We start from the raw sequence: 13,840 nt of genomic DNA, 5'->3' as shown, positions 1-13,840 counted from the left end.
TCGCTGCTCGGGCACACCCCTGTCAAGTGAAGGAGATCCAACTGAGGCAGCACAAGGAAACTCTCGAAAGAAGAACAAGGCTAGAGGAAGATCTGAGACAAATAAATCTGACTTTTACCAGAGCTGATCAGAGGAAAGCACAAACACAGTCCCCCACTACCACAAATAATGCAGTCGAGTTTCCCACATTTAGGGAAATCATAGGGGTCAGCATTTCCAGAATGCAATGAATGAACCTCACCCTGGGAGAACAATCTTCATGACCATGGTATCTCCTATGCAAAATAAGTATGATTTGGTTTAGAGCTGGGGAGGGCCGCTGCTCAGGCACATCTCTGTCAAGTAAGGGAGATTCAACTGAGGCAGCACAAGGGAACTCTCATCTGGGCACAACAACTGCAGGGAGAACACATATTTTCAGATGAACATGGGAGGGCAGAAGGCTGCCTAATACTGAAGCACCCCCAAACAACAAACCAAATGCAACAACTAGTGCAAGCATTCCTGGGGTCAGGCCTGCAGTAGATGGATTTGCATATGCTGATGTCATCCAAGCAGTGGGTCAAAGTTGGCTTCAACCCTCGTCTGCATATGAAAAGAGAAAAGGGGCGTGCAAGGCATGGCGGCCTTTTGCGGCGCTTGGATGACCCCTAGTTCGCATTAAACACCTTCACCCTCCTTCGGTGTGGGGCTCATGTTGGCTATGCCCCAGCCCCTGAAGCATTCAAGCTGATTTCTTGCAGCAGCTGGGCACTGTAACAGCTCCAGAGCTGCTCTGTAAGGCAAGTAAAAGGGTGTGGGCCCTGCAGCACTACCTGTAGTTCGCATTGTGCATTGGAGGGCACAAAGTAAGCAGACGGGAGAAGTCAGGATAGTGCGCAAGGGCATAGAAGGGAGCGGCTCAAGAAAAGAGAAGTGGAAACAGACAGCAAACTAGGCTGGAGAGAGACCTGAGACAAAGAGATCTGAATTATACGAGAGCCGACCAGGGGAAACACAAATTATGCAGTCAAGTTTCCCACATTTGGGGAAATCGCAGGAGCAGCACACCCAGAGTGCAATGGGTGAGCCTTGCCCTGGGAGAAGCACCTTCATGATCATAGTATCTCACCTGGCAGGTAAGTAGGAGTTGGGCTAGAGCTGGGGAGGGTCGCTGCTCGGGCACCCCCCTGTCAAGTGAAGGAGATCCAACTGAGGCAGCACAAGCAAACTCTCGAAAGAAGAACAAGGCTAGAGGAAGATCTGAGACAAATAAATCTGACTTTTACCAGAGCTGACCAGAGGAAAGCACAAACACAGTCCCCCACTACCACAAATAATGCAGTCGAGTTTCCCACATTTAGGGAAATCATAGGGGTCAGCATTTCCAGAATGCAATGAATGAACCTCACCCTGGGAGAACAATCTTCATGACCATGGTATCTCCTATGCAAAATAAGTATGATTTGGTATAGAGCTGGGGAGGGCCGCTGCTCAGGCACATCTCTGTCAAGTAAGGGAGATTCAACTGAGGCAGCACAAGGGAACTCTCATCTGGGTACAACAACTGCAGGGAGAACACATATTTTCAGATGAACATGAGAGGGCAGAAGGCTGCCTAATACTGAAGCACCCCCAAACAACAAACCAAATGCAACAACTAGTGCAAGCATTCCTGGGGGCAGGCCTGCAGTAGATGGATTTGCATATGCTGATGTCATCCAAGCAGTGGGTCAAAGTTGGCTTCAACCCTCGTCTGCATATGAAAAGAGAAAAGGGGCGTGCAAGGCATGGCGGCCTTTTGCGGCGCTTGGATGACCCCTAGTTCGCATTAAACACCTTCACCCTCCTTCGGTGTGGGGCTCATGTTGGCTATGCCCCAGCCCCTGAAGCATTCAAGCTGATTTCTTGCAGCAGCTGGGCACTGTAACAGCTCCAGAGCTGCTCTGTAAGGCAAGTAAAAGGTTGTGGGCCCTGCAGCACTACCTGTAGTTCGCATTGTGCGTTGGAAGGCACAAAGTAAGCAGACGGGAGAAGTCAGGATAGTGCGCAAGGGCATAGAAGGGAGCGGCTCAAGAAAAGAGAAGTGGAAACAGACAGCAAACTAGGCTGGAGAGAGACCTGAGACAAAGAGATCTGAATTATACGAGAGCCGACCAGGGGAAACACAAATTATGCTGTCAAGTTTCCCACATTTGGGGAAATCGCAGGAGCAGCACACCCAGAGTGCAATGGGTGAGCCTTGCCCTGGGAGAAGCACCTTCATGATCACAGTATCTCACCTGGCAGGTAAGTAGGAGTTGGGCTAGAGCTGGGGAGGGTCGCTGCTCGGGCACCCCCCTGTCAAGTGAAGGAGATCCAACTGAGGCAGCACAAGGAAACTCTCGAAAGAAGAACAAGGCTAGAGGAAGATCTGAGACAAATAAATCTGACTTTTACCAGAGCTGACCAGAGGAAAGCACAAACACAGTCCCCCACTACCACAAATAATGCAGTCGTGTTTCCCACATTTAGGGAAATCATAGGGGTCAGCATTTCCAGAATGCAATGAATGAACCTCACCCTGGGAGAACAATCTTCATGACCATGATATCTCCTATGCAAAATAAGTATGATTTGGTTTAGAGCTGGGGAGGGCCGCTGCTCAGGCACATCTCTGTCAAGTAAGGGAGATTCAACTGAGGCAGCACAAGGGAACTCTCATCTGGGCACAACAACTGCAGGGAGAACACATATTTTCAGATGAACATGGGAGGGCAGAAGGCTGCCTAATACTGAAGCACCCCCAAACAACAAACCAAATGCAACAACTAGTGCAAGCATTCCTGGGGGAAGGCCTGCAGCAGATGGATTTGCATATGCTGATGTCATCCAAGCAGTGGGTCAAAGTTGGCTTCAACCCTCGTCTGCATATGAAAAGAGAAAAGGGGCGTGCAAGGCATGGCGGCCTTTTGCGGCGCTTGGATGACCCCTAGTTCGCATTAAACACCTCCACCCTCCTTCGGTGTGGGGCTCATGTTGGCTATGCCCCAGCCCCTGAAGCATTCAAGCTGATTTCTTGCAGCAGCTGGGCACTATAATAGCTCCAGAGCTGCTCTGTAAAGCAAGTAAAAGGTTGTGGGCCCTGCAGCACTACCTGTAGTTCGCATTGTGCATTGGAGGGCACAAAGTAAGCAGACGGGAGAAGTCAGGATACTGCGCAAGGGCATAGAAGGGAGCGGCTCAAGAAAAGAGAAGTGGAAACAGACAGCAAACTAGGCTGGAGAGAGACCTGAGACAAAGAGATCTGAATTATACGAGAGCCGACCAGGGGAAACACAAATTATGCAGTCAAGTTTCCCACATTTGGGGAAATCGCAGGAGCAGCACACCCAGAGTGCAATGGGTGAGCCTTGCCCTGGGAGAAGCACCTTCATGATCATAGTATCTCACCTGGCAGGTAAGTAGGAGTTGGGCTAGAGCTGGGGAGGGTCGCTGCTCGGGCACCCCCCTGTCAAGTGAAGGAGATCCAACTGAGGCAGCACAAGCAAACTCTCGAAAGAAGAACAAGGCTAGAGGAAGATCTGAGACAAATAAATCTGACTTTTACCAGAGCTGACCAGAGGAAAGCACAAACACAGTCCCCCACTACCACAAATAATGCAGTCGAGTTTCCCACATTTAGGGAAATCATAGGGGTCAGCATTTCCAGAATGCAATGAATGAACCTCACCCTGGGAGAACAATCTTCATGACCATGGTATCTCCTATGCAAAATAAGTATGATTTGGTATAGAGCTGGGGAGGGCCGCTGCTCAGGCACATCTCTGTCAAGTAAGGGAGATTCAACTGAGGCAGCACAAGGGAACTCTCATCTGGGCACAACAACTGCAGGGAGAACACATATTTTCAGATGAACATGGGAGGGCAGAAGGCTGCCTAATACTGAAGCACCCCCAAACAACAAACCAAATGCAACAACTAGTGCAAGCATTCCTGGGGGCAGGCCTGCAGTAGATGGATTTGCATATGCTGATGTCATCCAAGCAGTGGGTCAAAGTTGGCTTCAACCCTCGTCTGCATATGAAAAGAGAAAAGGGGCGTGCAAGGCATGGCGGCCTTTTGCGGCGCTTGGATGACCCCTAGTTCGCATTAAACACCTTCACCCTCCTTCGGTGTGGGGCTCATGTTGGCTATGCCCCAGCCCCTGAAGCATTCAAGCTGATTTCTTGCAGCAGCTGGGCACTGTAACAGCTCCAGAGCTGCTCTGTAAGGCAAGTAAAAGGGTGTGGGCCCTGCAGCACTACCTGTAGTTCGCATTGTGCATTGGAGGGCACAAAGTAAGCAGACGGGAGAAGTCAGGATAGTGCGCAAGGGCATAGAAGGGAGCGGCTCAAGAAAAGAGAAGTGGAAACAGACAGCAAACTAGGCTGGAGAGAGACCTGAGACAAAGAGATCTGAATTATACGAGAGCCGACCAGGGGAAACACAAATTATGCAGTCAAGTTTCCCACATTTGGGGAAATCGCAGGAGCAGCACACCCAGAGTGCAATGGGTGAGCCTTGCCCTGGGAGAAGCACCTTCATGATCATAGTATCTCACCTGGCAGGTAAGTAGGAGTTGGGCTAGAGCTGGGGAGGGTCGCTGCTCGGGCACCCCCCTGTCAAGTGAAGGAGATCCAACTGAGGCAGCACAAAGAAACTCTCGAAAGAAGAACAAGGCTAGAGGAAGATCTGAGACAAATAAATCTGACTTTTACCAGAGCTGACCAGAGGAAAGCACAAACACAGTCCCCCACTACCACAAATAATGCAGTCGAGTTTCCCACATTTGGGGAAATCATAGGGATCAGCATACCCAGAATACAATGAATGAACCTCACCCTGGGAGAACAATCTTCATGACCATGGTATCTCCTATGCAAAATAAGTATGATTTGGGATAGAGCTGGGGAGGGCCGCTGCTCAGGCACATCTCTGTCAAGTAAAGGAGATTCAACTGAGGCAGCACAAGGGAACTCTCATCTGGGCACAACAACTGCAGGGAGAACACATATTTTCAGATGAACATGGGAGGGCAGAAGGCTGCCTAATACTGAAGCACCCCCAAACAACAAACCAAATGCAACAACTAGTGCAAGCATTCCTGGGGGAAGGCCTGCACCAGATGGATTTGCATATGGTGATGTCATCCAAGCAGTGGGTCAAAGTTGGCTTCAGCCCTCGTCTGCATATGAAAAGAGAAAAGGGGCGTGCAGGGCATGGCGGCCTTTTGCGGCGCTTGGATGACCCCTAGTTTGCATTAAACACCTCCACCCTCCTTCGGTGTGGGGCTCATGTTGGCTATGCCCCAGCCCCTGAAGCATTCAAGCTGATTTCTTGCAGCAGCTGGGCACTGTAACAGCTCCAGAGCTGCTCTGTAAGGCAAGTAAAAGGGTGTGGGCCCTGCAGCACTACCTGTAGTTCGCATTGTGCATTGGAGGGCACAAAGTAAGCAGACGGGAGAAGTCAGGATAGTGCGCAAGGGCATAGAAGGGAGCGGCTCAAGAAAAGAGAAGTGTAAACAGACAGCAAACTAGGCTGGAGAGAGACCTGAGACAAAGAGATCTGAATTATACGAGAGCCGACCAGGGGAAACACAAATTATGCTGTCAAGTTTCCCACATTTGGGGAAATCGCAGGAGCAGCACACCCAGAGTGCAATGGGTGAGCCTTGCCCTGGGAGAAGCACCTTCATGATTATAGTATCTCACCTGGCAGGTAAGTAGGAGTTGGGCTATAGCTGGGGAGGATCGCTGCTCGGGCACCCCTCTGTCAAGTGAAGGAGATCCAACTGAGGCAGCACAAAGAAACTCTCGAAAGAAGAACAAGGCTAGAGGAAGATCTGAGACAAATAAATCTGACTTTTACCAGAGCTGACCAGAGGAAAGCACAAACACAGTCCCCCACTACCACAAATAATGCAGTCGAGTTTCCCACATTTAGGGAAATCATAGGGGTCAGCATTTCCAGAATGCAATGAATGAACCTCACCCTGGGAGAACAATCTTCATGACCATGGTATCTCCTATGCAAAATAAGTATGATTTGGTATAGAGCTGGGGAGGGCCGCTGTTCAGGCACATCTCTGTCAAGTAAGGGAGATTCAACTGAGGCAGCACAAGGGAACTCTCATCTGGGCACAACAACTGCAGGGAGAACACATATTTTCAGATGAACATGGGAGGGCAGAAGGCTGCCTAATACTGAAGCACCCCCAAACAACAAACCAAATGCAACAACTAGGGCAAGCATTCCTGGGGGAAGGCCTGCAGCAGATGGATTTGCATATGCTGATGTCATCCAAGCAGTGGGTCAAAGTTGGCTTCAACCCTCGTCTGCATATGAAAAGAGAAAAGGGGCGTGCAAGGCATGGCGGCCTTTTGCGGCGCTTGGATGACCCCTAGTTCGCATTAAACACCTCCACCCTCCTTCGGTGTGGGGCTCATGTTGGCTATACCCCAGCCCCTGAAGCATTCAAGCTGATTTCTTGCAGCAGCTGGGCACTGTAACAGCTCCAGAGCTGCTCTGTAAGGTAAGTAAAAGGGTGTGGGCCCTGCAGCACTACCTGTAGTTCGCATTGTGCATTGGAGGGCACAAAGTAAGCAGACGGGAGAAGTCAGGATAGTGCGCAAGGGCATAGAAGGGAGCGGCTCAAGAAAAGAGAAGTGGAAACAGACAGCAAACTAGGCTGGAGAGAGACCTGAGACAAAGAGATCTGAATTAAACGAGAGCCGACCAGGGGAAACACAAATTATGCAGTCAAGTTTCCCACGTTTGGGGAAATCGCAGGAGCAGCACACCCAGAGTGCAATGGGTGAGCCTTGCCCTGGGAGAAGCACCTTCATGATCATAGTATCTCACCTGGCAGGTAAGTAGGAGTTGGGCTAGAGCTGGGGAGGGTCGCTGCTCGGGCACCCCCCTGTCAAGTGAAGGAGATCCAACTGAGGCAGCACAAGCAAACTCTCGAAAGAAGAACAAGGCTAGAGGAAGATCTGAGACAAATAAATCTGACTTTTACCAGAGCTGACCAGAGGAAAGCACAAACACAGTCCCCCACTACCACAAATAATGCAGTCGAGTTTCCCACATTTAGGGAAATCATAGGGGTCAGCATTTCCAGAATGCAATGAATGAACCTCACCCTGGGAGAACAATCTTCATGACCATGGTATCTCCTATGCAAAATAAGTATGATTTGGTATAGAGCTGGAGAGGGCCGCTGTTCAGGCACATCTCTGTCAATAAGGGAGATTCAACTGAGGCAGCACAAGGGAACTCTCATCTGGGCACAACAACTGCAGGGAGAACACATATTTTCAGATGAACATGGGAGGGCAGAAGGCTGCCTAATACTGAAGCACCCCCAAACAACAAACCAAATGCAACAACTAGTGCAAGCATTCCTGGGGGAAGGCCTGCAGCAGATGGATTTGCATATGCTGATGTCATCCAAGCAGTGGGTCAAAGTTGGCTTCAACCCTCGTCTGCATATGAAAAGAGAAAAGGGGCGTGCAAGGCATGGCGGCCTTTTGCGGCGCTTGGATGACCCCTAGTTCGCATTAAACACCTCCACCCTCCTTCGGTGTGGGGCTCATGTTGGCTATGCCCCAGCCCCTGAAGCATTCAAGCTGATTTCTTGCAGCAGCTGGGCACTGTAACAGCTCCAGAGCTGCTCTGTAAGGCAAGTAAAAGGGTGTGGGCCCTGCAGCACTACCTGTAGTTCGCATTGTGCATTGGAGGGCACAAAGTAAGCAGACGGGAGAAGTCAGGATAGTGCGCAAGGGCATAGAAGGGAGCAGCTCAAGAAAAGAGAAGTGGAAACAGACAGCAAACTAGGCTGGAGAGAGACCTGAGACAAAGAGATCTGAATTATACGAGAGCCGACCAGGGGAAACACAAATTATGCTGTCAAGTTTCCCACATTTTGGGAAATCGCAGGAGCAGCACACCCAGAGTGCAATGTATGAGCCTTGCCCTGGGAGAAGCACCTTCATGATCATAGTATCTCACCTGGCAGGTAAGTAGGAGTTGGGCTAGAGCTGGGGAGGGTCGCTGCTCGGGCACCCCCCTGTCAAGTGAAGGAGATCCAACTGAGGCAGCACAAGGAAACTCTCGAAAGAAGAACAAGGCTAGAGGAAGATCTTAGACAAATAAATCTGACTTTTACCAGAGCTGACCAGAGGAAAGCACAAACACAGTCCCCCACTACCACAAATAATGCAGTCGAGTTTCCCACATTTGGGGAAATCATAGGGGTCAGCATACCCAGAATACAATGAATGAACCTCACCCTGGGAGAACAATCTTCATGACCATGGTATCTCCTATGCAAAATAAGTATGATTTGGGATAGAGCTGGGGAGGGCCGCTGCTCAGGCACATCTCTGTCAAGTAAAGGAGATTCAACTGAGGCAGCACAAGGGAACTCTCATCTGGGCACAACAACTGCAGGGAGAACACATATTTTCAGATGAACATGGGAGGGCAGAAGGCTGCCTGATACTGAAGCACCCCCAAACAACAAACCAAATGCAACAACTAGTGCAAGCATTCCTGGGGGAAGGCCTGCAGCAGATGGATTTGCATATGGTGATGTCATCCAAGCAGTGGGTCAAAGTTGGCTTCAACCCTCGTCTGCATATGAAAAGAGAAAAGGGGCGTGCAGGGCATGGCGGCCTTTTGCGGCGCTTGGATGACCCCTAGTTTGCATTAAACACCTCCACCCTCCTTCGGTGTGGGGCTCATGTTGGCTATGCCCCAGCCCCTGAAGCATTCAAGCTGATTTCTTGCAGCAGCTGGGCACTGTAACAGCTCCAGAGCTGCTCTGTAAGGCAAGTAAAAGGGTGTGGGCCCTGCAGCACTACCTGTAGTTCGCATTGTGCATTGGAGGGCACAAAGTAAGCAGACGGGAGAAGTCAGGATAGTGCGCAAGGGCATAGAAGGGAGCGGCTCAAGAAAAGAGAAGTGTAAACAGACAGCAAACTAGGCTGGAGAGAGACCTGAGACAACGAGATCTGAATTATATGAGAGCCGACCAGGGGAAACACAAATTATGCTGTCAAGTTTCCCACATTTGGGGAAATCGCAGGAGCAGCACACCCAGAGTGCAATGGGTGAGCCTTGCCCTGGGAGAAGCACCTTCATGATCATAGTATCTCACCTGGCAGGTAAGTAGGAGTTGGGCTAGAGCTGGGGAGGATCGCTGCTCGGGCACCCCTCTGTCAAGTGAAGGAGATCCAACTGAGGCAGCACAAAGAAACTCTCGAAAGAAGAACAAGGCTAGAGGAAGATCTGAGACAAATAAATCTGACTTTCACCAGAGCTGACCAGAGGAAAGCACAAACACAGTCCCCCACTACCACAAATAATGCAGTCGAGTTTCCCACATTTAGGGAAATCATAGGGATCAGCATTTCCAGAATGCAATGAATGAACCTCACCCTGGGAGAACAATCTTCATGACCATGGTATCTCCTATGCAAAATAAGTATGATTTGGTATAGAGCTGGGGAGGGCCGCTGTTCAGGCACATCTCTGTCAAGTAAGGGAGATTCAACTGAGGCAGCACAAGGGAACTCTCATCTGGGCACAACAACTGCAGGGAGAACACATATTTTCAGATGAACATGGGAGGGCAGAAGGCTGCCTGATACTGAAGCACCCCCAAACAACAAACCAAATGCAACAACTAGTGCAAGCATTCCTGGGGGAAGGCCTGCACCAGATGGATTTGCATATGGTGATGTCATCCAAGCAGTGGGTCAAAGTTGGCTTCAGCCCTCGTCTGCATATGAAAAGAGAAAAGGGGCGTGCAGGGCATGGCGGCCTTTTGCGGCGCTTGGATGACCCCTAGTTTGCATTAAACACCTCCACCCTCCTTCGGTGTGGGGCTCATGTTGGCTATGCCCCAGCCCCTGAAGCATTCAAGCTGATTTCTTGCAGCAGCTGGGCACTGTAACAGCTCCAGAGCTGCTCTGTAAGGCAAGTAAAAGGGTGTGGGCCCTGCAGCACTACCTGTAGTTCGCATTGTGCATTGGAGGGCACAAAGTAAGCAGACGGGAGAAGTCAGGATAGTGCGCAAGGGCATAGAAGGGAGCGGCTCAAGAAAAGAGAAGTGTAAACAGACAGCAAACTAGGCTGGAGAGAGACCTGAGACAAAGAGATCTGAATTATACGAGAGCGGACCAGGGGAAACACAAATTATGCTGTCAAGTTTCCCACATTTGGGGAAATCGCAGGAGCAGCACACCCAGAGTGCAATGGGTGAGCCTTGCCCTGGGAGAAGCACCTTCATGATTATAGTATCTCACCTGGCAGGTAAGTAGGAGTTGGGCTAGAGCTGGGGAGGATCGCTGCTCGGGCACCCCTCTGTCAAGTGAAGGAGATCCAACTGAGGCAGCACAAAGAAACTCTCGAAAGAAGAACAAGGCTAGAGGAAGATCTGAGACAAATAAATCTGACTTTTACCAGAGCTGACCAGAGGAAAGCACAAACACAGTCCCCCACTACCACAAATAATGCAGTCGAGTTTCCCACATTTAGGAAAATCATAGGGGTCAGCATTTCCAGAATGCAATGAATGAACCTCACCCTGGGAGAACAATCTTCATGACCATGGTATCTCCTATGCAAAATAAGTATGATTTGGTATAGAGCTGGAGAGGGCCGCTGTTCAGGCACATCTCTGTCAAGTAAGGGAGATTCAACTGAGGCAGCACAAGGGAACTCTCATCTGGGCACAACAACTGCAGGGAGAACACATATTTTCAGATGAACATGGGAGGGCAGAAGGCTGCCTAATACTGAAGCACCCCCAAACAACAAACCAAATGCAACAACTAGTGCAAGCATTCCTGGGGGAAGGCCTGCAGCAGATGGATTTGCATATGCTGATGTCATCCAAGCAGTGGGTCAAAGTTGGCTTCAACCCTCGTCTGCATATGAAAAGAGAAAAGGGGCGTGCAAGGCATGGCGGCCTTTTGCGGCGCTTGGATGACCCCTAGTTCGCATTAAACACCTCCACCCTCCTTCGGTGTGGGGCTCATGTTGGCTATGCCCCAGCCCCTGAAGCATTCAAGCTGATTTATTGCAGCAGCTGGGCACTGTAACAGCTCCAGAGCTGCTCTGTAAGGCAAGTAAAAGGGTGTGGGCCCTGCAGCACTACCTGTAGTTCGCATTGTGCATTGGAGGGCACAAAGTAAGCAGACGGGAGAAGTCAGGATAGAGCGCAAGGGCATAGAAGGGAGCAGCTCAAGAAAAGAGAAGTGGAAACAGACAGCAAACTAGGCTGGAGAGAGACCTGAGACAAAGAGATCTGAATTATACGAGAGCCGACCAGGGGAAACACAAATTATGCAGTCAAGTTTCCCACATTTGGGAAAATCTCAGGAGCAGCACACCCAGAGTGCAAGGGGTGAGCCTTGCCCTGGGAGAAGCACCTTCATGATCATAGTATCTCACCTGGCAGGTAAGTAGGAGTTGGGCTAGAGCTGGGGAGGGTCGCTGCTCGGGCACCCCCCTGTCAAGTGAAGGAGATCCAACTGAGGCAGCACAAGGAAACTCTCGAAAGAAGAACAAGGCTAGAGGAAGATCTGAGACAAATAAATCTGACTTTTACCAGAGCTGACCAGAGGAAAGCACAAACACAGTCCCCCACTACCACAAATAATGCAGTCGAGTTTCCCACATTTGGGGAAATCATAGGGATCAGCATACCCAGAATGCAATGAATGAACCTCACTCTGGGAGAACAATCTTCATGACCATGGTATCTCCTATGCAAAATAAGTATGATTTGGGATAGGGCTGAGGAGGGCCGCTGCTCAGGCACATCTCTGTCAAGTAAAGGAGATTCAACTGAGGCAGCACAAGGGAACTCTCATCTGGGGACAACAACTGCAGGGAGAACAAATATTTTCAGATGAACATGGGAGGGTAGAAGGCTGCCTAATACTGAAGCACCCCCAAACAACAAACCAAATGCAACAACTAGTACAAGCATTCCTGGGGGAAGGTCTGCAGAAGACGGATTTGCATACGGTGATGTCATCCAAGCAGTGGGTCAAAGTTGGCTGGAACCCTCATCTGCATATGAAAAGAGAAAAGGGGCGTGCAGGGCATGGCGGCCTTTTGCGGCGCTTGGATGACCCCTAGTTCGCATTAAACACCCCCACCCTCCTTCGGTGTGGGGCTCATGTTGGCACTTGTGCACTATCCTGACTTCTCCTCCCATCTGCTTACTTTGTGCCTTCCAATGCACAATGCAAACTACAGGTAGTGCTGCAGGGCCCACACCCTTTTACTTGCCTTACAGAGCAGCTCTGGAGCTGTTACAGTGCCCAGCTGCTGCAAGAAATCAGCTTGAATGCTTCAGGGGCTGGGGCATGGCCAACATGAGCGCCACACCGAAGGAGGGTGGGGGTGTTTAATGCGAACTAGGGGTCATCCAAGCACCGCAAAAGGCCGCCATGCCCTGCATACCCCTTTTCTCTTTTCATATGCAGACGAGGGTTGAAGCCAACTTTGACCCACTGCTTGGATGAGATCACCATATGCAAATCCATCTGCTGCAGGCCTTCCCCCAGGAATGCTTGCACTAGTTGTTGCATTTGGTTTGTTGTTTGGGGGTGCTTCAGTAGTAGGCAGCCTTCTGCCCTCCCATGTTCATCTGAACATATGTGTTCTCCCTGCAGTTGTTGTCCCCAGATGAGGGTTCCCTTGTGCTGCCTCAGTTGAATCTCCTTTACTTGACAGAGATGTGCCTGCTCAGTGTCAGTTCTCAGTAGTATCCTCATCAGTGCTCAGTATTACTGCTCATTGTCTTGTGCTGCATTGTGTTCCTTAGCATACTACAGTACATTACTAATTTTATGACTAGTTAGCTACTATAATTCATGTTACCCCCGGATTTACCATGTTGATATTTTAAGTATTATAACCTTGGATAGCTTTTTCATTCAGAAATGTATCCATTCCTTTTTTAAATCCAATTACAGAGTCCGCCATTACCACCTTCCCTGGCAGGGAATTCCAAATCCTGATTGCCCTAACAGTAAAGAACCCTTTCCTCCATTGCGTTCGGAACTTTCCTCCAGACGCAGCAAGTGCCCACGTGTCCTAAACTGTGTTCTTTTAATAAATAATTCCTCTGATAACTCTTTGTTATGTATCTTTACATATTTGAAGATATTAATAATATCTCCTCTTAGGCACCTCTTTTCTAGTATATACATATTCAGCCTAGTAAGTCTTTCCTTATAGTACAGCCTTCAGGATCTCTTGCACTTACATGAGCAGCAGAGTGGTGCAATGGAAGCATGCTGGGCTCATAACCCAGAGGTCGATTGATCGAAACTATCCTCTGCTATGTGTATTTTTTTTTAATAATTAAAGTAATCAAAAACTGGGATTGATATTTTGGCTCTTTTATTTTTACTTAAAGTACAATAACTTTTACCATTTTAATTTGTTTTAATAGTATATTGACAGTATTGTTTTCTTTAAAAAATCCACTTGATTTTCTTTACCCTATTACTGAAATGGTAATTGACAAAAACAAACTACATTGTCACCAAAAGAGCAATGCAAAATGTACAAGTGATATATTAAAATCATCTTCCATCTTGAATTTCAATGATGCATTGGGACAATGATTTTGTGAAAACATCTTCACCCTTAAAGAAAGATTTTCTTAATTCCTTACCTGTGTGCTGATTAGATATCACCTTGTTTTCACATTAAACAGACTTCCACATGAGAATGCAGCAAGGATGCAGTGACGTTTATGTTTCCTGGTGTCAACCTGTATTATTTCAGTAGACATTGAAATGAGGATGCCTCT

The 13,840-nt window shown here is 49.1% G+C and overlaps 20 non-coding genes and 1 pseudogene across 20 annotated transcripts; all 21 read right to left on the bottom strand.

Moving 5' to 3' along the window:
- Positions 1-128: 128 nt before the first annotated feature.
- Positions 129-292, bottom strand: LOC134967420 (U1 spliceosomal RNA). The gene has a single exon (XR_010188902.1). It is a non-coding gene; the product is annotated as a U1 spliceosomal RNA (small nuclear RNA).
- A 671-nt stretch (positions 293-963) lies between these two features.
- Positions 964-1,126, bottom strand: LOC134967598 (U1 spliceosomal RNA). The gene has a single exon (XR_010189047.1). It is a non-coding gene; the product is annotated as a U1 spliceosomal RNA (small nuclear RNA).
- Positions 1,127-1,278: 152 nt separating this feature from the next.
- Positions 1,279-1,442, bottom strand: LOC134967418 (U1 spliceosomal RNA). The gene has a single exon (XR_010188901.1). It is a non-coding gene; the product is annotated as a U1 spliceosomal RNA (small nuclear RNA).
- Positions 1,443-2,113: 671 nt separating this feature from the next.
- On the bottom strand, positions 2,114-2,276 carry LOC134967716 (U1 spliceosomal RNA). Its single transcript, XR_010189114.1, has one exon. It is a non-coding gene; the product is annotated as a U1 spliceosomal RNA (small nuclear RNA).
- A 152-nt stretch (positions 2,277-2,428) lies between these two features.
- Positions 2,429-2,592, bottom strand: LOC134967515 (U1 spliceosomal RNA). The gene has a single exon (XR_010188980.1). It is a non-coding gene; the product is annotated as a U1 spliceosomal RNA (small nuclear RNA).
- Positions 2,593-3,263: 671 nt separating this feature from the next.
- LOC134967597 (U1 spliceosomal RNA) lies at positions 3,264-3,426 on the bottom strand. Its single transcript, XR_010189046.1, has one exon. It is a non-coding gene; the product is annotated as a U1 spliceosomal RNA (small nuclear RNA).
- A 152-nt stretch (positions 3,427-3,578) lies between these two features.
- Positions 3,579-3,742, bottom strand: LOC134967417 (U1 spliceosomal RNA). The gene has a single exon (XR_010188900.1). It is a non-coding gene; the product is annotated as a U1 spliceosomal RNA (small nuclear RNA).
- A 671-nt stretch (positions 3,743-4,413) lies between these two features.
- LOC134967596 (U1 spliceosomal RNA) lies at positions 4,414-4,576 on the bottom strand. The gene has a single exon (XR_010189045.1). It is a non-coding gene; the product is annotated as a U1 spliceosomal RNA (small nuclear RNA).
- Positions 4,577-4,728: 152 nt separating this feature from the next.
- On the bottom strand, positions 4,729-4,892 carry LOC134967438 (U1 spliceosomal RNA). The gene has a single exon (XR_010188917.1). It is a non-coding gene; the product is annotated as a U1 spliceosomal RNA (small nuclear RNA).
- A 671-nt stretch (positions 4,893-5,563) lies between these two features.
- Positions 5,564-5,726, bottom strand: LOC134967753 (U1 spliceosomal RNA). Its single transcript, XR_010189141.1, has one exon. It is a non-coding gene; the product is annotated as a U1 spliceosomal RNA (small nuclear RNA).
- A 152-nt stretch (positions 5,727-5,878) lies between these two features.
- Positions 5,879-6,042, bottom strand: LOC134967416 (U1 spliceosomal RNA). Its single transcript, XR_010188899.1, has one exon. It is a non-coding gene; the product is annotated as a U1 spliceosomal RNA (small nuclear RNA).
- Positions 6,043-6,713: 671 nt separating this feature from the next.
- LOC134967613 (U1 spliceosomal RNA) lies at positions 6,714-6,876 on the bottom strand. The gene has a single exon (XR_010189059.1). It is a non-coding gene; the product is annotated as a U1 spliceosomal RNA (small nuclear RNA).
- Positions 6,877-7,028: 152 nt separating this feature from the next.
- Positions 7,029-7,192, bottom strand: LOC134967415 (U1 spliceosomal RNA). The gene has a single exon (XR_010188898.1). It is a non-coding gene; the product is annotated as a U1 spliceosomal RNA (small nuclear RNA).
- Positions 7,193-7,862: 670 nt separating this feature from the next.
- On the bottom strand, positions 7,863-8,025 carry LOC134967778 (U1 spliceosomal RNA). Its single transcript, XR_010189156.1, has one exon. It is a non-coding gene; the product is annotated as a U1 spliceosomal RNA (small nuclear RNA).
- A 152-nt stretch (positions 8,026-8,177) lies between these two features.
- LOC134967399 (U1 spliceosomal RNA) lies at positions 8,178-8,341 on the bottom strand. Its single transcript, XR_010188885.1, has one exon. It is a non-coding gene; the product is annotated as a U1 spliceosomal RNA (small nuclear RNA).
- Positions 8,342-9,033: 692 nt separating this feature from the next.
- On the bottom strand, positions 9,034-9,175 carry LOC134967721 (U1 spliceosomal RNA; annotated as a pseudogene).
- Positions 9,176-9,327: 152 nt separating this feature from the next.
- LOC134967461 (U1 spliceosomal RNA) lies at positions 9,328-9,491 on the bottom strand. The gene has a single exon (XR_010188936.1). It is a non-coding gene; the product is annotated as a U1 spliceosomal RNA (small nuclear RNA).
- Positions 9,492-10,162: 671 nt separating this feature from the next.
- LOC134967752 (U1 spliceosomal RNA) lies at positions 10,163-10,325 on the bottom strand. The gene has a single exon (XR_010189140.1). It is a non-coding gene; the product is annotated as a U1 spliceosomal RNA (small nuclear RNA).
- A 152-nt stretch (positions 10,326-10,477) lies between these two features.
- On the bottom strand, positions 10,478-10,641 carry LOC134967435 (U1 spliceosomal RNA). Its single transcript, XR_010188914.1, has one exon. It is a non-coding gene; the product is annotated as a U1 spliceosomal RNA (small nuclear RNA).
- Positions 10,642-11,312: 671 nt separating this feature from the next.
- LOC134967762 (U1 spliceosomal RNA) lies at positions 11,313-11,475 on the bottom strand. Its single transcript, XR_010189147.1, has one exon. It is a non-coding gene; the product is annotated as a U1 spliceosomal RNA (small nuclear RNA).
- A 152-nt stretch (positions 11,476-11,627) lies between these two features.
- Positions 11,628-11,791, bottom strand: LOC134967493 (U1 spliceosomal RNA). The gene has a single exon (XR_010188962.1). It is a non-coding gene; the product is annotated as a U1 spliceosomal RNA (small nuclear RNA).
- Positions 11,792-13,840: the final 2,049 nt, after the last annotated feature.

Source organism: Pseudophryne corroboree, chromosome 10 (genome assembly GCF_028390025.1).
Source record: "Pseudophryne corroboree isolate aPseCor3 chromosome 10, aPseCor3.hap2, whole genome shotgun sequence".
Classification (NCBI taxonomy): Eukaryota; Metazoa; Chordata; class Amphibia; order Anura; family Myobatrachidae; genus Pseudophryne; species Pseudophryne corroboree.
This window is presented reverse-complemented; position numbering and strand designations above follow the sequence as displayed.